Source organism: Macrobrachium rosenbergii, chromosome 5 (assembly GCF_040412425.1).
Source record: "Macrobrachium rosenbergii isolate ZJJX-2024 chromosome 5, ASM4041242v1, whole genome shotgun sequence".
Lineage (NCBI taxonomy): Eukaryota > Metazoa > Arthropoda > Malacostraca > Decapoda > Palaemonidae > Macrobrachium > Macrobrachium rosenbergii.
In genome coordinates, this window is record NC_089745.1 from 62,669,174 (window position 1) to 62,692,127 (window position 22,954).

Here is a 22,954-nt window from a genome sequence, read left to right on the forward strand (position 1 = left end):
GATGTGTTTGTAAGTTGAATGGTTTATATAAGTGTAGATTAAATTATTGCTTTTTCACAGAAACACGTATACGCATATGTATATGTGTGTTTTTACGCTACATATGTATACATATATACACGTGTACATATATAATTATATATCTGTGTATATATACCCTTTTATAATGCATATATGTATGTATATATGTGTTTTACGCTATACTGTATGTATATATATATATATATATATATATATATATATATATATATATATATATATATATATATATATATATATATATATATATATATATATAGCGTAAAACACACATATGCTATATATATACGCAAATTTATGGCGTTGATAACATTTGCTATATGACTGGTTTTATGTAAATCAGTCAGACAGTCAGCTAATGGCTTTGGGCAAAGATGCAAACATTGGTGAATTTTAATTTCAAAAACTGCTGACGTAACTAATTTTTGTTTATTCCATTTTAAGTACAATATCTGAAACTTTCTGTTTTTCAGTATATCGATGTCAGACTTGACAACTATTCTCTGGGGCTCATGTGTGGCGGAACTGTATTTTTGATGCGATTAATCTGTCAGAATTATAACACTTTTTATGATTTTTTCACTTATTTTCTTTTACCAACCATTCATATTCATCTCTTCTATCTTGCTATCCACCCTCTCCTAATAATTAATTCATAGCGCAACTGCGAGGTTTTCCTCCTGTTACACCTTTCAGACCTTTCTATTCTCAATTTCCCTTTCAGCGCTGAATGACCTCATAGGTGCCAGCGCTTGGCCTTTGGCCTAAATCCTATATTCCATTCCACTCCATTCCATTCTCTGCCGATCTTTCGATATCAGAAGCATTGATAGTTCTTGGGGAATTTTCAAGTGCCGAAATTACCTGTATAGAAATTTAAGGCTTTGTCTTCCATAATTATAGTTCTTCTTCAGTTTTTTTTTTATGATAGAAATTGTTAATTTTTTATTGGGATTATTGATAAAATTACATTTTATCTTTTGTGTGTATTTAGATGTTAGGTTGGTAGCTAATTTTCGCAACCTTTCTCATACGTGATTTCTTTTTTATAGGAATTTCGGTGAGATGATTATATCAATTTTGTTTTAGTAAAATTTAATTTTACCTTTGTATTTAAAATTAGATTACCAGTTTTGATATGGCTCTTTTACTGTGAAGGATATCATTTAAGGTTTTAATTAATAATAAATAGTTATCATGAACAATCGTAAATAAAAGATGTACATCCAAATTTTGTTTAGTAAACTAAGCTTATAATAACTTCCCTTCCATAACGAAAATTAAATATTATAACCCACTTTAGTTTTAAGCTGTAGTTGATACCAAATCATGCTGCTTTCTGGTAAAGGGTATTAAATGTTTCCTAGCTTGTTGTCTTTTACATTGTGTACTCCCATTTAATAATTGTTGCTATTTCACTGGAACAGGTTGCAATACTAATAGTCTCGTTGAATGAAAGTAAAGAGAAATTATGACAGTAGATTATGGAGTGTAACTTATCATGAAATTGTATTTCCAGAACAGAAACTACATTATTTTACTGCTTGAAGTGTCAAATGACCAAGGGAAGAAAAAACTGTCCCGCGATAGTGGTTATTACCAAGAGGCCGAGATTTATCTTCCAGGAGTTCGTTGGTCAGAGGCTTGTATTTAATACCTAATACTAACACTCTGAATTTCACGATAAGGTCGCCTTTCAGGTCACAGGGCCGTCCACCAGATGACCACTGCTGAGAAAAGAGGTTTCTCTGGATATTAACTGACATTTGGGGTAAATGTTAGAACTCTTTCTTCGATTGGAAACAAAATCTTGTCCATATTTATTTAAAAATGGCTATAGATTGTTAACATTACTTTTATTCGTAGGCAGTGCTCATTACTTTAATATTCTTGAAATTTGAATGGAATTAGGTGCATAACCAGAGAAGTCATTTTCAAAGTAGACCTTTCATAAATCATTCGTTGAGAAAAAATAGTGAATTCACATTTCTGAGGGAACTGCGGAAATTTTATTTGAAAGGAGTGCAGCAATTAATGTTGTCATTACTTCCATGTAAGGTGACTGCATGACCAATTATAAGATTACAGTAACAACTGTAAATGTTATTTTCACATATGCAGTTTAAGAATTTTCAACCTTGCAGTTGAATGGAAATTTTATATCTTGTTTTACGTATAATTTTGCAGATTCTCTCTCTCTCTCTCTCTCTCTCTCTCTCTCTCTCTCTCTCTCTCTCTCTCTCTCTCTCTCTCTCTTTTATTCAAGTTTATTCAGGAGACAGTTGATTGTAAAATTGAGAAGCATTAGAACAGCTTCAGTGTGTTGTGAAGAGCACTTCAGACAATCTCAACTTTATCTTATATTTATGAAATATATATCAAATGCTGACAGTTTTGTTTGACATGTGTTATTCGAAAGGCAAGGGGATATAACATCAGTCAGGTTCAAGATACTATATCATGATCGTAATTGAACATAAATATCCTCAAATGAAATTATAGTGATTTTTCCTTAGATTTTTATAATGAACGCGGAAATGTATGATGTAAAAGTAGTTTACCTAATTTTATATTAATGATAACATTATTAATAGTAATATACTGTATTGATAGAAGTTTATGGCTGTCTAACAGTGTGTTAAGTAAACAGTGTCGTAAGTACTGTGCCATAACAAGATCAATCTCTCTCTCTCTCTCTCTCTCTCTCTCTCTCTCTCTCTCTCTCTCTCTCTCTCTCTCTCTCTCTCTCTCTCTCTCTCTCATATGGAAACAGAATGCCAAAAACCATCCCTTTGTATTTAATTGGTTATCCTTTTGTAAACCGGTGAATGTATTTGGTCTTACTTCATTTTGTCCTTATCGTTTTTACTTTAGTCTTGGCTATGTTGTAGAAATCATTGTCCAGCTATTTTATGTTTTTGTGATAATTGAAGGAAAAATATTAACTCTCTATCAGAAACCGTTTGGAATTTTCTTAGAAATCTTGGTCCAGCTATTTTATGTTTCTGTGATAATTGAAGGAAAAATATTAACTCTTTATCAGAAACCGTTTGGAGTTTTCTTAGAAATCTTGTCCAGCTATTTTATGTTTCTGTGATAATTGAAGGAAAAATGTTAACTCTTTATTAGAAACCGTTTGGGGTTTTGTCAGAAATCTTGGTCCAGCTATTTTATGTTTCTGTGATAATTGAAGGAAAAATATTAACTCTTTATCAGAAACCGTTTGGAGTTTTCTTAGAAATCTTGGTCCAGCTATTTTATGTTTTTGTGATAATTGAAGGAAAAATATTAACTCTCTATCAGAAACCGTTTGGAATTTTCTTAGAAATCTTGGTCCAGCTATTTTATGTTTCTGTGATAATTGAAGGAAAAATATTAACTCTTTATCAGAAACCGTTTGGAGTTTTCTTAGAAATCTTGGTCCAGCTATTTTATGTTTTGTGATAATTGAAGGAAAAATATTAACTCTCTATCAGAAACCGTTTGGAATTTTCTTAGAAATCTTGGTCCAGCTATTTTATGTTTCTGTGATAATTGAAGGAAAAATATTAACTCTTTATCAGAAACCGTTTGGAGTTTTCTTAGAAATCTTGGTCCAGCTATTTTATGTTTCTGTGATAATTGAAAGAAAAATATTAACTCTCTATCAGAAACCGTTTGGAATTTTCTTAGAAATCTTGTCCAGCTATTTTATGTTTCTGTGATAATTGAAGGAAAAATGTTAACTCTTTATTAGAAACCGTTTGGGGTTTTGTCAGAAATCTTGTTCCAGCTATTTTATGTTTCTGTGATAATTGAAGGAAAAATATTAACTCTTTATCAGAAACCGTTTGGAGTTTTCTTAGAAATCTTGGTCCAGCTATTTTATGTTTTTGTGATAATTGAAGGAAAAATATTAACTCTCTATCAGAAACCGTTTGGAATTTTCTTAGAAATCTTGGTCCAGCTATTTTATGTTTCTGTGATAATTGAAGGAAAAATGTTAACTCTTTATTAGAAACCGTTTGGAGTTTTGTCAGAAATCTTGGTCCAGCTATTTTATGTTTCTGTGATAATTGAAGGAAAAATATCAACTCTTTATCAGAAACCATTTGGAGTTTTGTTGCAGGACTGTTATCAGCAGATTAAAGATGAGTCATTTGTTTTTAGAGTTTGATAAAAGGGTTTTGATCAGCAGATGGCCGATATTTATTTATCACGGTATCACCAGAAATCAGGTGTCTCTCTAACAGTAAACAGCTTGGTCGGAACCGTGGTTCGTATGACTGATTTTGAACATGTCAAGTTTATTTTGAACACTCGTAAAAATTAATTACAAGAACTAGCTACAAACAAATGCAACGTGAAGCAACTGGAAATTCTGGGAATTCTGTATAAATAATTTCAGTCTATTGCTTATTGTACTTTAAAAACAGTTTATGGTGGGACGGCTCCAACTGCCTATGCTTGAGAATGGCTTTTGTGATAAAAGAAGGCTGTTTTCGTGGCGAAGATTCTCATATTTCTGGCGATCTTGTCCTACCATGTTTAGCCTCGCCTTTCTTTCCTTTTCCATAATCTTATTTCCAGAGCTTACACATGGACACAAATATTACACACACACACACACACACACACACACATATATATATATATATATATATATATATATATATATATATATATATATACTATATATATATATACTGTATATATGTACAGTATATACATATAATAACACTATAACACTAATAACACTAGATACACGACAAAACCACATATTTTGATCAACAAATCGACGTATATGGTTTTGTCGTCGTTTTTGTCGTGTGAGCCTTTTAAACTAATTATATATATATATATATATATATATATATATATATATATATATATATATATATATATATATATATATATATATATATATATATATATATATATATATATATATATATATATATATATATATATATATATATATATATATATATATATATATATATACATACATACATACATACATACATACATACATACATACATACATATATGTAATCATTATATATTTATATATGATTTGTGTGGTGTGTATGTGTGTGTGTCTGTTAGAATTATTTGATTCCCGTCATTTCCTGTGTTGTATTAACTTACAATGTTTTAATGTTGGACACTTATTGCTGATTTCCACACTTTTCTTCATGGAATTCTTTTCCTTGTATTCTTCAAACTGCTAACAAATTGAAATACCTTAGCCAGTCTATGTTGGGATTAACAGAAGCAACAAGAAAACCGAAGGTTCTGGTCTTTGTGAGAGATCGGGGGATTTGTTCAAAGCTTAAATAGCTTTGTTCTCCTTTAAGACTAACTACGGTTTACCCTACTTGCCCCTTTCACAGTTTTCCCAGTGCTAAAATAGAAACAGTAAGAGTACAGTAAAAGGTTTGGGTTGTGTATCCAATAGTGATTTTGTCAGTATCCCTCATAAACAGAAGCTAATACTGTTCTCATGTGTATCAGTTTAGCTACTAATGTGTGTATGTATCCTTATGTGTGTGGCTAAACGAATACTACCAAAGACGGGCAGACGGAAATATAGTATTAGAATAATTAGACCATTCCGTGTTCATAGATCGTTCCCCTGATTTTTTACCTTCGCTTGTGGACTATTTCCATTCAAATCGTAAACACGTAAACGGTTTGAATGTTGATTATGCAATTCATGTGTGCGCAAAAGGCACACAGTGTATAGTTATATATATTATATATATATATATATATATATATATATATATATATATATATATATATATATATATATATATATATAATTTATATATATATGTGTGTATGTATGTATATATATGTGTATGTATGTATGTCTCTATTATATTGGTATGGGTATACTTGTCAGATTTTGCCCTATGAGCCTACAGTGGCCCAGGAGATAGATACATATATATATATATATATATATATATATATATATATATATATATATATATATATATATATATATATATATATATATATATATATATATATATATAAATATATATATATGTATATATATATGTATATGTATTTATTATATTGGTATGGGTTTACCTGTCATATTTTGTAGCCGTGTGTATATTTACTTGGATCAGACCTTTAAACCTGAGTAAAGTTTGTATGCTGAGATAGCAGCATACATATTCACATACGTGTAAAAATAAAGGCAAATGCCACGAAGGAACAAGTGAAACAACGGAGTGGCATTTGCCTTTATGTATACATTCATCACATTCCATATCTTCGTGATTAAGTTATACACGTACGTGTATGTTTTTAGTGGTTTTCTAAAATTCCTTCATAAATCTTGGCTGAAATAAGATTTCCCTTGCTTGCTTGCTTGCTGTCAGAGTTGTTATAAGTTCTAGCAAGCTGCCCATGAACTGATATTACGCTATGCGTCACGACAGAACCGCGCCAGACTTTTATTTAAGGGTGTACTGCGTGCGTTCTTATCGTGAAATAAAGAAGCTGCTTATCTTTATATATAAACGATGAAATGTTGGTCTACCCCAGAAATTATTGATACTTTGCACTATCTTGGTCAGTCCCAAGAGCACCATGAAGCAGCCGTTTTTCCCGTTATCACTAACGGTGGCCCCAAAGGTTTTATGGAGTCTCATTCTTCTAAGGGTGGCAGTATTTCTCTCTCTCTCTTCTCTCTCTCTCTCTCTCTCTCTCTCTCTCTCTCTCTCTCTCTCTGGGTTCACAGCTTTTACCGTGGGATTCTTTTGAGTTCCGACTTGTTTTCTTTTTATTTTATATTTATTTTTCTATAGTGGACAGATCGTAATTTTGATTTTTTTCATCGAAGTCGTGACAGCATGATAAAATCTATGAAGCTCAATGTTTTAGGAGAAAGAATGTCTTTATGATTTTAGAAAGCTAATATTCATTGGATTATTGTAAGACATTGCACTAGCACTGTGTATATCAGAGTACTTTGTTGCTTTTCAGTTATATTATGTTTATTTGGTGGATCTGTACCGTTACTCGTGGCAGCTATAGTACTTTTTAAGTGCCATATCAACAAGTTGTCATCCACAGTTGGGGCCCTCATACCCGTTTTCTCGAACTCTGATATTCGGCTTTGCTGCTTGTTTTGCGTAGTCCATAAGATGAGAACTCACACAAGGACACTTCTCGCGTATAATTTATTTTGTAAGCTTAATGTTGTTATTTCTTTAGTTGTATTTTTTACCTTAATATTGTTTTATTTGTTTGTTAGTGTTATTGTCAAACTTTTGTAGAATAAATAGTAGTCTCTGTAATCTATTTGTAAAGGTCTAATCATTGTGAACCTACGAAAGCGGGTGAAAGAGAACCTCCTCTTAAGAATTTTCTGAAACAATGAGTCTTTTGGACGAATTTATACATTACTACAGTATTTCAGTGAGTAATCGATTTTACTTAGGTGGCTTCGATTTTGATTTTGCTAAGAGAAGTGAAAGCATGTGAGATTTTTAGTACGAGTATACGCTCTTTTACAATCGAAACTATATCGTAGGAGAATAGGAAATCGTATTAACTGTTTTGTCTTTTTTTTAACTTACAAAATTAGAGGTAGGATTTAGCTGGCCACAGAGCTTTGCGTATTGTCAGAGGGTTGTAAGAATCATAGTAAATTGTTCTATTAATGAATTTGTTTTTCTCCAGAAGGCTCTGAGCGGGTTGTTGTGTGCTAAGAGCATAGGTTAATGTAATTGAACCGGTGCCCGAAACACAATGGCAGTTTAGGAGCTGCTGAAATTTCCTGTCTTGAAGTTAACGGGACTTCGATAGTGCCAACTGATGTTAACGAGAAATGTCAAAAATGCTAGTGACCACTTTTTTTATTTACTATATAAATAATGGCATTAGAGAAGAACTTTCAAATATCCTTGACATACAGACTAAATTTGGAGTAACGCTGTTAGATACTGAATAATTTACGGTTTGTAGACTCATTTTTAGATAAACAAAAGATTGACATTGTCACATTATAGCTGTACTAGGTATACAAATAAATTTTGTGAACAAGGGTCTGTAGCAATTTATGATGTCTTTAATGTTGAACAAAACGTGTGTTCGACACAGTTTTCGAAATTCCGAGCAAGCAAAGTTGAAGACGGTTTATTATGCATTGCATTTAGTAGAATTACAAAGATACCATATATTAGTCATACAAGTTTCTTGGAAGTTTTTTCCTCATTCATGGTAAGATTTTTTCCTCATTCATGGTAAGATTAATTTTTATCTGATGAATTGAGCGGAAACTATAGAAAATTATTTTTGAACTTAGATTTGATTAATTGATTTTAGGTCTAAGTTCTGGTTCTATCAATTTGTCTCGTGCTGTAGTCATAAAATATTTTTGCATATTATTGTTGAGATTTACTGGAAACTTTTTATGCTTACAAAATCTAAGCAAATAATAGACTGGCATCTTTTTGCGAAACTTAACAGTTGTGATAGCACGGCAAAGCAGAACTCTTACCAATACATTTCAAAAGGCAAAAATCCCACAATGGTGATAAAAGATCAACCCCGATTTCTCCTTCGCTTGAACGACTTGATGCTCTTCGCAAGACTTTATTTTCATCATAAATTTTGATGTGTCAATGATCATAGTTGTTGTAACGCCAGTTTTTAGTATCAAATCAACCATTTCTCGTTAATGTCATTGACATCGTAAACCGAGTCAGTCTTTCAGTATAATTCTCAAGTACTGTTGGTCAAGGTCTAGAGAATACGTATTCTCTAGACAGTGCTCTTTTCCTGTTTTTCTCAAAAGAATTTTCGTACTAGAACTATTGTTCTTTTAGAATGTCTACAATGGTAGGCGTTAGACATTTGATAGAAAGCCGTGTGATAATAGCTTTTAAGTTCAAAAGCTGTTTTCAACCAATATGGGGAATGCAGATGCTGAATTTTTCCATAATAAAATAGCTATGTTTTTATCGCTAATGGCAGACGTCATATATTATCGCCTTGCTCAAACTCCTTTTCGTATTTATGAGCATATTGTTAATTCCTTCATGTTATTGATTAGGAACTTAAGTACGAAACGAACAGAGTCTTGCAAACAAGATTTTTGGTGTTGCCAACGGTGGCAAAGCATTTTAGACGTTTGTAGGTTTATATTATATAAATGTAATTTTTCTTGGCGTTATAGCGACTCCTCAGAAAGGATAGGACTGATACGTAAGTTTTGCATTATCTTCATATATATTGTAGCAAGGATGGTAGCTAATAATCATAGACTCTGTGATGTAAAATTTAATTTTTCAGTTAGAAATATGGCTTAATTTTGATTTTGCTTTGGCAATTTTATGGTCATGTACATAAAAAAATGTATGCCATCCCAGACATTGTACTTAATCTTTAATGAAAAAGTTTAGTGATAGTTGGAAAAAATTCACCTGTTGTAGTACTTTGAGAATTTTGGCCTGTATCTAACCCAGGCCTGAATAACAAGGGAAAGCAGTGAAAAAGGAAAATAAAGGTCCCTAACCCCGAAAGAAGCCTCATAATCTTTCAGTAGCTCTTAGTGAATGTGGCCTTACATGATGAAAAAATTATGTAGCCTACAATGTAGAAAATAGTTGAAATTTTATATATATATATATATATATATATATATATATATATATATATATATATAATATATATCCTCTCTCTCTCTCTCTCTCTCTATAAAATCTCTCTCTCTCTCTCTCTCTCTCTCTCTCTCTCTCTCTCTCTCTCTCTCTCTCTCTTTGTATGTGCCGCGCCTCTAACTGTTGGTGAGAAAACGTGTTTCCTTGTGACTTGTGTATTTGGCAGTCAGCATCTTTCACTACAATTTTGTAACATTTATCAGAATATTTTTAAAAATTCTGTTAATTTTATTGTATACACTTCTTTTCTTTATAGATTAGGTGCACTCAGCAGTATCATAGAAACATTGTTGAGAACAGTGTTATTTCTTTTGAGTAAATTCCTTTTTTTGTTTTTTGTTTTTTAAGGTAAAAATTGTGGAATATATTATTATTATTATTATTATTATTATTATTATTATTATTATTATTATTATTATTATTATTATTATAAACGTATATTCCGTTGAAGAGACTTACTTTTGAAACGGATCTGTACAAAAAAATGAAGACATTATTTGTTGTAATTCTAACTACATTTATAGTCTAACACTGCAGTAAAAATAGATTCTTATGTTTTTAGTAATACTGGTTTTGAACATGAATTTTATTCCACATCAATACTAATTTCTTAGAGGACCATCAATTTCTTGTGATTATGAATCATCCTATTCGCAAATTAGCTGAATAAATCCAATCTCAAGTGATCTGAAAAAATTTAGATCACCATTCAAAATTAATTGCAATTTGCAAGGAAAATACGAAAAAATTATGAATTTGAAAGATTGAATTAATTTTGTTTTTGCATCTCTGTGAAATGATAATTACTCATATGCATAAACTTTGTACATCCTGTTTACGATAGGTTTTATAGGAAGGCCTATCTTTTATTTCGATGGTCCGGTTACATGATAATTTTTGTATGCATGTATATTTGAACGTCGTGTAATAAAGATTCCGCGTTAACCTCTCAATATATACAAATTTCATCGTGTGTTGTGTAACTGTTTTTCCTTTATTTATCATCAACTTTCTCCTGCCCTTCGCCGTTCCTTCGCATGTTCTGTCTCCTCTTTCCTTAACCCACGGGATCCTCCCAAGGTTAAGACCCACGAAAAGGAATTGAAGATGTTTTTCCCGTGTGCGCTAAAATGTAGCCCCAGGACTCGCCTCCATTACCCACTTACGTCTAACGCTCTCAGCGGAGTCATGTTTTCTCTTTGCCTCGATTTTTTCCCCTGAATTTCTCATATTTCCATCGTCCCATTTATGTGTCCGTTTTGCTCTTCTGTAACGAGGTTACCTTCGTAAGCTCGTAGTATGGAAACGATCGCATCTGAATGTACGGTATTCCATTCACGTCATATTCAGTAGTGCTGCTTCATGTTAATAAAAGACATTTCGTCCCCTCGATTTGAGGCCAGAGTCGAGTACCCTTCCCCCCGGGGTTACTCCTTGGAAGAGAGGAGTTATTTGCCTATGCCTTTGAGCTCGACAGGCCTTTGATGTTTACAAGGATATGGGGTCCTTTTCTTTTACTCTTTCTCCCAGATTGTTTCGGTCGCCGCAAGACGCGATGCCGAAGGAAAGGGAAACAGCCTTAAGGGTTTGTGTAAGAAGGTCAAAATTCGCATTTCCCGGTGGAGTTTGGGAGAAAGCGCGATCACTTTCTTGAAGGAGGAGGTTTTGGCGCAGTCAGAACTTAGGACGAGGCTGCGACGGTGATGATGATGATGATGTGAGTTGTTTTTGTCATATAGGGTTTAGCCTTTGGGTTCCGTGAGACCTTGGGTGCGCGGAGGAATGTTACCATCTACGAAGCCCTGAGGGAAAAGCTGAGGACATGTACACCTCCTCCTCCTCCTCCTCCTCCTCCTCCTCCTCCTCCTCGTTCTTCTTCCTCTTTTCACCCTTATCTGGCAATCGAAAGCACCTCCTTCAAATGTAGGTCACGGGGGATTACCTCACCTCTAGAAAACAAGGAAGCCGGGCGCCGTGGAGAAGGGGTCACCATTTTATTTTGTCATAAACTTGTATGTCCAAAATGCTTTATTGAAACTCATTCGTTTGGGGCTCAGTTGATTTTAACGTCGACTTTCGTCCCGTAGGTTGTAAATTTAATTGACCTCGTGTGATGTTTTTGCTTTACTTTCGTTACAAACAAATTTTTCATTTGCACCAGTTATATATAATTTGAAAGCAGTTCTTATGAAAATGGTTAAACGCACTCTTTACTTGAAAGGAAAAATACAGTCTAGAAAAAATAATAGTCTAGATTGTTGTGGTGAGTTTCATATGAAAGTTTATTGTCTGATTCCCTGTCGGCCTTATTTCCTGAAGTGTCAGTGCGTAATGGACCTCTGACTTTCCCCGACTGGGTTTAATTTTCTAAGTGTAACATCGCAACTCTTCGAAGGATTTTTTTTTTTTTACTGTACAAAGCATGCATCCAGAACTTCGATTACTTTTGTATGATGTTCAAAATTAGCAACATGCACTTTTCTGGCTTCATATTCAATGATGTTACTTTCATGCTTAAATTATTTCTTAGCTGTTTATGTAGTGTGTGTTTGGCTATTGTAATATATATAATTGTTTCTTTATTATATGACTACTGGAATACTCGGTCATTAACAGTTTTGTCTGTTAGTTGGGAAGAGAGAGAGAGAGAGAGAGAGAGAGAGAGAGAGAGAGAGAGAGAGAGAGAGAGAGAGAGAGAGAGAGAGAGAGCAAATTAAATATGGTACAAGGAGCTTTAGCTGAAAGAATATTTACAAAAGGCAGAGTGTTTTCTTAGATTGCGGTCGTATTAGTAATAACTGTGGCTTCATTGTTATATATACGAAGATAAATATATCATCAGTAGTACTTTATTCCTTTGTTGTGCAGCTGGCAAGCCCATTGCTGCTTGACTGTATCCAGCCTCACTAAAGAAAATGCAAGCGCAAGATTTTCCTCTCTCTCTCTCTCTCTCTCTCTCTCTCTCTCTCTCTCTCTCTCTCTCTCTCTTTTTTTACCAGTGACAATATTCTTAACAATTGGATGTTGTTAGCGTGACAAGAGGTTAAAGTTTGTTGAAGATTCAGTTCATGGCCAACTTATTTCTCGAGACGAGATGATGATGAGGCAGTTTCCAGTATTAAAGGGAGAAGAAAGCATAATTGAGAAATATGAAAAAGCACTGGCAAATGCTTCAAATCAGGAAAAATATTTTTGGCACCAGCCCTTCGTAGAATGACGTATTAAATTCTGTTCTTCACAAAGTAGTAAAATTGATTAACCTAGCCTTTCGAAAACTGTTTTGCCAAAAGTTTAGAGATTATGCATAAACTTTACAAAAAGTCCAGACCCCTGGGACGTCAGTTGCCTTTCTGCAAACATCTAGGGGGCGAGCGGTGAGAGAAGCTGGTCCTGCCGACGGCGCCGAATTGTGGAGTTGATTTCCCATAGATTATCGAACTTACATTATAAATATTTTGGACTGAAAAATCAGTCGATTTTCTTATATCTGCCAGTCAACCATCGCTGTCTGTAAATTTATAGATTTAACGCATATCTGTTTAGATATCTGATTAAAATCAATTGATATGTATTGTACAGTATTAAACTTTTATTGAGATTGTGCAATATATTTTGCATGTACTCAGCATTTGTAGCCCTTGTAGAAAGTTCGTTCGTTGTAGATTAAGCCGGCTTTGTTCCTGGATAGCCCGTAATAGAGAATGTATACAAATTGTATTACATTAAATGCAAAGCCAATGGATTTTTGTGTGTTTTTTTCATAAGTGTGTTAATGCAGATCGTCAAATCCTCTTGTGTTAACTTTCTGTTGTACTGAGACAGTATATTTTACACGTACTGTAGTATGAGACGACAACCAGTTGGTAGGTTTAAGACCTGAAATTAATGTTTAAGTCATAAGTTATACAGTATATGTGTGTGAACATAAATAGCAGTTATATTAATATTAATGTATATAGAAACACAAAAACTATATTTTGTTTGTACTTACTTATGACTACAAAGAGAATGGAAAAGTTATATGTGTCATTTCTCGTCGAATTCAATTAAGAAGAGTTTAATCTTGATTGGTACTGTATCTCAGCCATATAGAGCAAAAAAAAATAAATAAATAAATAAATAAATAAATAAAATCTTCATATGTAAGCTTAAAGGTTTTTAAGCGGTTGAGTGTTTAAGAAGCGCAGGGTTTCAAATGGAGGGTTTCAGACTTGTTTCGGAAGTCCATGAAATTAATCTGGCAAAACGACAGCCGCAGGATATTTCACATAGAGGATGAATCAGACAACGGGCTTATCTTGCTGGCAACACTTGAAGCCTCGACCTGCTCGGGAACCGCGCTTGTGATGCAAAGTGAAAATGCTTGTATGTTTGCGACTGAAGCCTCGCTTGATACCAAGAGGTTAATGCTCTCTTGATAAGAAAAGGGAAAAAACTCTTTATATGTCTGTAACTTCGTATCGTACTTCCAATCGCAACTGAAGAAAGTTTGGTGAAGGCATGATGAAGGGTCTGTCTTAGCGATTTACCGGTCATCGTGCGGGTTGCCAGCAACTTTTCCCCTCGGCTTATGGCAGGTTTGCTCTCTCTCTCTCTCTCTCTCTCTCTCTCTCTCTCTCTCTCTCTCTCTCTCTCTCTCTCTCTTTGTTGGTGAAAATAGGATGGACTCATTGGCGCATAACAATGTAACACTAATATACATTTTTATATGCAATGATTATTCAAGTCACAATGAAAGACCCTCAGGAATATATATGCCTTTTTCTTGAAATATAGCAGACCCAAGAAAAGAGTGCATGCATTCATTCTTATTCCAGTTCTCCTCGTTCATGTTAAGAATTGTTAAAATGTGACAGTTTCCTCGACTGTAGTTGCACAGAGGGCGTAATTTAATGTATCATAGGCAATCAAGACCACTTATACTTTATTTATAGTTATACGCGATTTTCACCGATATTTATAATTCAAAGCGATTGCAATTTATACACTAAAATGCGAGAGTGGAGTAACGAATAAAAAAGATTTTTGGTGACTGTCAGCTTTTGAAATAGCTTCACCTATCCAAGAAATGCACACGAGTTTTGAATAGCATAAATCAAACCGGTTATCGTTGAGAAAACGATGTATCAGCAGAGTAATATCAAAAGTCTTTCATATTTACCTTTTTATTAAGATATATATTAAACAGAGTACGTTACTGTCATGGAAACTAGGTAGTTGCTGTCAGGTCTATATGTGTATACCTACAAACACACACACACACACACACACACACACACACACACATATATATATATATATATATATATATATATATATATATATATATATATATATATATATATACACATATATATATACACACATACATACACGAGTAATGAAAATGAAATGAGATATAGGGTTTTTTTTAGGTTGAAATGGCACATCGTTATGCATTTATTGGCCAACTTTAACTTGTGTTTTGTAGTACAGGAGAGTAATGGTAATTTTAAGAAATGCCGTAAACTGCTTCACCTTTTTATTCATTATACAGCCACGAGCTAAGATAGGCAGCTTTAGATTGCTATAATTTCTACTATAAGATAAAACTTGAGGATCCGTTTATGATCATATAGTAGTACTGATACGCTAGTTCTTCAGACAGCAGTTTACTCGCTGTGTAGTCCTACATTTCAGAATAGTCGGAAGATAGTGATTTAACTCGTTAAAACAGGTTATTATTCTCACTTGGTACAGGTTGCCTTCTCGGAAGATTATCCAGTCCTTTGCTTAACCAGGACATTCAAAGGCTCGCTTACTGATGCTTATCGTTTATGCTAAAATGCAATTCTTGAAAGTAATGCCTTGCTTTAACAACTGAAATTGAATATTATTCCTTGTAAGTGGTGACCAAACTGAGACAGCTAATGCGTATTCATTTACCTAGCAAACTTGATAATGTACATGCGCTGGATTCTTGCACATCGACAACAGTAGAGACTATATTTGGATGTCCAAGAGATAAAAATGAATGAGTTTTTTTTTTGTCTATTTGCTTGAATTAGATTACTTTTGATACGAAATATAGCTGGAGAATTCCTCTCCTGACACTCGAGAATAATTATCAATTAAAATGCTCTTGGAATTTAAAGGTAGGTACAAAATGCAAGGAAGGAATGAGGAAGAAAAAAACATTCGATAAATGTCAAACTTCCATTATTTTCTCTTCTTGGTTCAAAAAATAAAAGGTCTCCCTTACATCAATGACTTTTTGAAACTCGGATGAAATTTTTTTTCGTGTTATGTCTAATTTAAGCATTCCAGCAACCCAAAGTTCTGACCGAGGGGGAAAAGGTGAAGAAGTTCTGAAATTTCAAGTGATTTATAAAGGCTTATAATGGTCCAGCTTACTCTCGGAGACCTTTTGAATATTTTATTGTCGTATATAAATAATATACAAATGTACCAAATAAAATTTGAGAAGCAGGAAGGTGAAGGAAATACGAACCTATTATTATTATGATTATAGTTGAAGTTACCGATGCTGCTACTTCTGTGCGAACCCTCCTCTTGCCTTTATATTAATTTTTTATATGAAAATAATTGTGAGACGTTTTATTGCCTTGCGCATTTGATAGTTCCAATATTGTGAGGTTAAAATCCCGCAGCGAAGATACCTATTAAGATAGGACCCACTCTGCTGAGCCCCGATGGAATGACTGCGAGAAATTTTGAAAAATATCTCTGTGAGAGTGCTCTCTCTCTCTCTCTCTCTCTCTCTCTCTCTCTCTCTCTCTCTCTCTCTCTATATATATATATATATATATATATATATATATATACATATATATATATATGTATATGCATCTACAAGAAAAATAAATATTTATTAGCAAGTAACAGAACGAATTTTCATTTCCTTATTATTTGCAGATTTGACACAAAGTGATTCTATGGAAAAGTTAGTGTACAAGATCTCTCTCTCTCTCTCTCTCTCTCTCTCTCTCTCTCTCTCTCTCTCTCTCTGAGTACTGTATGATTGCATTCATTAACGAACAGAACTTTAGCACCGGTATCATCGCTTGCGGTCTTCACTAGTTGAGCGTGTGCGTGCCAGCCTCCTTATCAGTGGCAAATAGTGTCTGTTCCGCTTCACCTGGTAGGTTTGGGTACTAGAGAGCGTTTAATGATCTGGGCTTGATTTAGTTAAGCCTTAGCTTAGTGTGGCAGCAGCTGTCGCTACGATACCTGAGGGTAAACAATATTCGAACCGAAAATTGCTTCAGCCTTATGGCGCATCGTACGTGAGGGTCAAGCAAGTCAATTGACTTTGAGGGGGGCGACATATTTATATCTTGTTTGTGGAAGTTCTCTTTCTCTCTCATATATGTATATGTATATATATATATATACATATACTGTATATATGTATATATATACATATATATATATATATATATATATATATATATATATATATATGTTTATATATATATTATATATATATCCTCTACTCTGGTCGTAAAACGAAGGTAAGCAACAATGGGTCAGGTTATTAGAACCTTCATGGGTGACCGCCATTGATTGCCAAACGCAGACGATACAAGGGCCCTTAAATATATATATGGGGCAAGCAACCTTATCTCGAATATACATGTTGAAATCTGGAAAGGTATCCACTACCGCCGAAAGGAACAAGGGCGTTCAGATAAGAAAAAAAAATTCTTATCATAGCAAATTATCAAGTAGAATGATGCCTCTTATAATTGCGTCAAATAAATCTTATACCTTGCTGAAGCTCAGTGCTCTCAAGGTCCTGCGGTCAGTTAAAGATTCCACTTCCCCTAATAATAATTATCTCTCTATTTCTGCCTACTTGAAACATTAATTTTTATTTATCGTCATTATTCCTCTCCACTGCTCATAACCTCCTTCCAGCATCCCAGCCCTTGTTAGTAGACGGTTTCTTTCATTTGTTAGCTTTAACACATTCCTCGACTGTTCCCAAAAAAAAAACTTATTTTTATCAGTTCCTGCCACGTTTTTAGGATCGTAACTGACTGTCGTAAAACCCGGGAATTTTAATCACTCTCAACCTCTTCTCCGAATGTGAGGTCAACTTTTACCTCTCTCTTTAAGATTTATCTTATATTTTTGTTATAGTGAATACCTTTCTTTATAATATTCTCCTTGATAAACATTTATAAAAATCACCTTAGTTATTTTTACTTCAGATAATTTTAAAATAAAATTATATTTTCTGAAACCATGTATTTCATTTTATTATAACCATACCGTAGAACTTGCGATATGACTTTCGAACTTTTTGGCTATGATAATATCTTCAGTATCATCACAGTGTCAGCCAATCCTTTGTCAGTCTGCCATTTTTGTCCAAGTCTAACAACGTGAATGCCATCATTATGTTCAAGGTTAATGGTTTCAGCAGCAGTTTTTCTTCATCTTCTTACGTAATCGTTACGGATTCCACCTTTGTCTGACTATTGTAGTTCAATAGGAATCCAATGTGAGTTTTAATCATAGCTTTTTCCTTAGTCTAACTCAAGGAGGTCAGTATTGTCGTCGGCATTCTTCAGCATGTTCCTCCTACTGCACTTTCCTTGCATCTCTCTCTCTCTCTCTCTCTCTCTCTCTCTCTCTCTCTCTCTCTCTCTCTCTCTCTCTCTCTCTCTCTTATCCTTGTTCTTTGCAAACAACGATCGTCGACGAAGCTGTGTATCGTCTTAATTCCTTTAACCAGTTAACTTATGTGCATGTGACCTTTACTCCAAAAGCATAGTCTGATTTTTTTTCATACCAGTTGTATTTACTCAATCGGTGGTTTATTCTCATCAAAAGTAGAACTCTGCATGAGTATGAGACTTATTTCGATGTGCTTCGCTAGGATTGTTATGTATTCCAGTTCTTTTTTCAGTTTCTGAAGCATTTTATAGAGAATTCAGTCGTTTCCCACCCACTTCAATTCAGTAATTTCCGGCCAACATGACCATCAGCTCCTTTCCAAACTTAAATTATTCTTCCAGACTCTTCTTTGTTATAAACTGGCATTTTCTTTATTATCGTTGACACTGCCCTCTTCTTGTATACACTGTGGTTTACTGCTGGTATGCCTTCCATATTATGCTTAGAAGATTGTATAGTAAGGTGCTCTTGGCCTCCCTTTTTTCTTCAAATTGATCAGGCTGCGCTAAACTTCATTATGAACTGTAACTCTCTTTAAGATGAATACACTGTTATCACTGTGTTAGACATCAATCATCAGTAGATGTAAGATTTATGTAATAATTACAATAGTCAACAGTCTGTTTAGTTCATTCCTCATGTCTTTTAGACCTCTTACAAATTCTTCGTCGAAAGCTCCAACTCTGCGACATTTCGCTTTACCTAAAGAAAGCAAACAAAACAAAGCCTGTCTCAGGCAACGTTGCTTTCAACACTGTCAAGTTGACACTGATACTTCTTGAAATGGAAGTCGAAGAGTCTAGGTAATTTTTGAAGTCATAAATTGCTTCCAGGTGTTGTTTACATACGTGGCTTTACACTTGAAAGGTTTCGTCTTAGGCGCACTGAAAGATAATACGCATTATTACCAGATAACAGAAAAGTATTAGGGCTAACTTTGTCGTTTCGGAATTGTTGGATTATTGGATCTAAGAGGGTGGGTCTAACATGACAGCCGGCCTTTGTGTTGCTAGAACAACCTTTTCGATTTTTTTTTATGTATTTTGCATATGTTTAAGAAAGAAAATATTTGATGCTTGATTCGTAAACATTTTTTTTTTATTTTTTGCCCTTACGTAAATGTATTGTTTAAAGAAAAAACAATCATTAGACCTCTTACTATATTACAATGTGCTTCGTTTCATCACTGACGCAGCGCAGAACCAGTATGGGTCTAGGATTATCTGTAGCTGTATACTTGTTTTGATCTTTAGGGCAACTTGGAACGATCAAGATCAGACAGATTTTTTGCTTAATGCTGTTCTTTGATTCACTTACCGTTCGACTTCTAAAAGATTTTATTTTGATTTCGGCCGGTGTGAAAATGTCTCATCGCGTTGTGGACTTGATCAGAATTGACAGATATTGGCAACAAATAAAGCATGACAGTCGCCACAGAAGCTCATTCATTTTGTTGTTTGTGAATTCATGTATTCATATTTCGGTTCGTTATAAAGTATTTACATTTAATTTCTTCTCTCATTTCCCTCATTTTTCGCATGTGGTCATTCTAAATTACGGAGGTTTTTTTTAACGAGCTAATGACTTTCCTGAAACGATCTGTATGAACATACGTCCATTTTTTGTAATTAAAGGCAGTAATACTCGCTTAACAGATGTAATACATTCACGCAGCGTTTATTGTTTCCATTGTAAAGAGTACACATTGACTACCAACTACTAATACCGAACATGCTACCGTTAATAAGCGTAGCAGTGGAAACTGTTGACATTTAAGATGGCCTGCTAATCCATGTGCTCTGTTGTATACCAGGGTTCACATACACGGGCCTTGTTGTATACTTGAGGGAACCGAACACGCATGCGCTGTACGACTTCTGTAAACAAAAACAACACGTGTGCGTCCCTTCTCTCGTCAGCTTATTGACAAGGTTTCCATAGACAAACAAATGTCAAGCATGAGACAAGCAAGCTCTTTTGAATCATAAATATTCATCAAGCACTTCCCTCTGTAGTGTGAAAGAAGGCCAAATCTAGCTCAAAATTCCCGAGCCCGTTACTGCAATACAAAGTTTTTTTTTTTTTATGTCTTCAAGGCTTTTATGAAGAACTTTTATGCGAGCTGCACGAACTCATTTTTTCCTTCTTATCTGCGCGAAACAATCGAAATCCCGCTCCTGTGTTCGCTCCTGTAAAATACAGATAACAATGAAAAATTAGGGGAAAAGGTGGAGTCACTGGACTGTGTCCGGGGTACGAGGTATCCGTAGGGTTGACCTTATGTTGGTTTAGTGCGGTCGAACTCGTGATATATATATATATATATATATATATATATATATATATATATATATATATATATATATATATATATATATATATATATATATATATATATATATATATATATTGTGTGTGTGTGTGTACATACATACACACACACACACACACACACATATATATATATATATATATATATATATATATATATATATATATATATATATATATATATATATATATATATTATATATATATATATATATATAACATTACCACAGGTGAAAAATAAGAGATGGAGTTTAGGTCCTGATCAGTTTCTACTTTATTTCCAAGGCATTGACGAAGGACTGATACATAGTATTAGAAGTTAATAATATATATATACTACAGAGACAGTACTGACGAACATACACAACCGTTTGAGACAACAGACCCACCCACAGGCGGGTGTCAAGGTAGGAGTGATTTTTAACCAAATGAGTTTTGAAGGCCACTCCTACCTTGACACCAGCCTGTAGGTGGACCTGTAGTCTCAAACGGTTGTGTATGTTCGTCAGTTCTGTCTCTGTAGTACATAAATTTGTGACTTCTAATACTATGTATCAGTCCTTCGTGAATGGCTTGGAAATAAAATCGAAACTGGTCAGGACCTACACCCTGTCACTTATTTTTCACCTGTGGTAATGTGTGATAAATGAATCACGTACAAGAGTGATTATAATCATATATATATATATATATATATATATATATATATGTGTGTGTGTGTGTGTGTGTGTGTGTGTTTGTAAAATTTCATCCTATCATCTCTTCTAACAAGGGATGGCTTCTGAGGAAAGAATTACGAAACGGTCATGGCTACATTCATACTTGAGCCCTTGTGCACAACACTTCCATACTTGATAGCTAGTTCATGTACCTACAGAAAATCTCATCCCAAGATTGTCCAGCCTTTAAACACTGGACCATTCAATTACATCTTGCACTCACTTTCTCGTTTTGTGGATCTTAAGGCCCTTCTTTCATGCATGTTTATGACATCTCTCAAAACACACTGATCTATCTTTCACCTGCTCTAACTTTTTCACCACCACGTCTACATTACTGGCCATTTCAGTTCTTCTTGCACCATAAACATTTTGCAAACAGTTCATTTCAGGATCCACAGCCTTTTTTTTTTTTCTTAATATTCAGCATCCATGCTTCAATTAAAACAAAGGGGTTTGCTCAATTACCCATTCATACATTCCCTACCCTGATTTTCATGGACATTAAGTGTCTTCCCATTCTTTCGTACTCACCCTTTCTTACCTCGCCTATTCTGTTATTCCCCTCACTGTACCATCTTCCATTCTCTCATTATCCATTTACTGCTCCATCTTGTTTTCCATGTACCCTCATAGCTTTACTCTTGCTCACATGTACTGTTAACCTTCTCATCTTGGGACTGCCCTCAAACTATTTTACTTGTTACTGCAATTTCTCCTTGATATTCAAAATCAGTAGTATATTATCTGCAAACATCAGCCATTCCACACTGCATTCATGATTCATTTCATTATCCCACAACTTGGCCCTTACATCTGCTGTCCTTTCCTTGACTTTTTACATCCTCTATAAGTACAGTATATAGAAAAGCCACGGAGAATCACGCATCCCCTTTCTTAAACCAACATTCACACTAGCCTAGTCACTCTACCGTCTGCATGTTCTACCAGACGCTCCTTCCATGAAGAGAAATTATCTTCTGAGCAACTTATCATTTTTACCATACATTTTCTTCACCAGCATTTGCTTGTCTTGTCAGTTATGTCTAAGTATATTTTAGGTCCATGTATTTCACTGGTCCTGATATCTGTGTGTGTGTGTGTGTGAGAGAGAGAGAGAGAGAGAGAGAGAGAGAGAGAGAGAGAGACAGACAGACAGACAGACAGACAGACAGACAGACAGACAGACAGAGCTCCCAGCCTGTAGCAATTCGTCCATATGTGCAAATAATCACTAGGGTTCTGCGTCTGTGCACTACAGTTTGTCCTTCTGGCCAAAATTTCAGTGTAATGAGCTTGCAGTCCTGAACCTCTCCGTGTATCGTTAAAATAAGAAGGACGAAAATAAAAGACTTTCATACGCCATGGAGACGAAATTCCCCAAATGTTCTAGGTATTGTGTTCATAACTTGACGTTTTCGAAGCCGGCTTATTTTTTAATTGGAATTACAACAGGAATAAGTAATAACTCATTTTAAAAGTATTTCTGAACTCTAAAGGTGAAAAATAACA